This window comes from Branchiostoma belcheri, unplaced genomic scaffold, assembly GCF_001625305.1.
Source record: "Branchiostoma belcheri isolate BF01 breed outbred unplaced genomic scaffold, Haploidv18h27 scaffold182, whole genome shotgun sequence".
NCBI lineage: Eukaryota > Metazoa > Chordata > Leptocardii > Amphioxiformes > Branchiostomatidae > Branchiostoma > Branchiostoma belcheri.
In genome coordinates, this window is record NW_017803291.1 from 412,117 (window position 1) to 413,301 (window position 1,185).

A 1,185-nucleotide genomic window follows, 5' to 3' on the forward strand; every position below is an offset into this window, starting at 1 on the left:
CCCCCCCCCCCGGTTCCACGAAGCCCAAAAAAGCCCGGTCTAGATAGGGTTAACTTTTACCACCATTCTAACGGTAGCTCGGACTTTGTTGAGTAACACTAGTGCTGTGTTTACATGGCCGGTAAGCCATTTTCAATTCAATGCCAGATTCTTGAGCAGCCCATTCATTATTCAAGTTCAAGTTCATTTATTTTACCAGGCATACCTCAGATCCGTTGATCTGATTTTCAGGTATCCCTGGGCACACACATTAAATTATACATTCATAAAAATTACCAGTTGAACACAACAATATACAGATAATATTACAAACATACATGTCCAAAGCAGTCACAGTATAGGCACATTTAGTTAATTCATTTTCAAGGTTCAGTCTTACAGTCTGAAGTCCTCTACAATCTGTTTTTAAATGCTGGTGTTGATGTCAGTTGTCGCTGATCAGCAGCAAGGCTGTTCCACAGTCCACCTTTGATCACTAAGCTTATTCCAACATAAACCAATGTTGCTCAAAGATAAAGCAATGGCAGGATGTGGCTTGTCGGGCCAAAAGATGGCTTTCTTCATCTTCAGTGCCTGTTCGTGTTATCTGATAGCTTTCCTCCTACCGCCTAAGCTTATTCCGCTGAATAATGAATACAGTTATCTACTATCAATACAATTATACACTTATAAACAGTAGTCATTTGCTAAAACGTTAACTATAAACAACATCGAGTGAAGAGAAAATGTAAGGCAAATGCCAATAAATGTAGACGTACTATACAAGAATTTTTTTTCACTAACGAAGTAAGTCAAATGCGAAAAGAATGTACTAGACACACACTCGAATGAAAAATGTTCCTAACGCAATACTTTAAATCTGTGTAATACATATTTTCACGTATAATACCGTACTTAAAAACAGAAAAGAACTCTGCTGTCTTGTTAATGCTCATAATACAACATTCACTAATAATGTTTCTAAAAGAAGATAAAGTAAGGCAAATGCGACAAAGTAAGGCAACCTCTCCCCCCACCCCCCAAAAATTATTTTAAATCGAATGAAAATGTTTGCCTAATTTCCGAAATTCTATGCGTATGTTTACATATATACAAATTTGTGTGTGTGTGTGTGTGTGTGTGTGTTGGAGTGTATGTATTTGTGTCCTAAGCAACGGCGAGTGTCCTTAGCAACGGCGTTGCTAG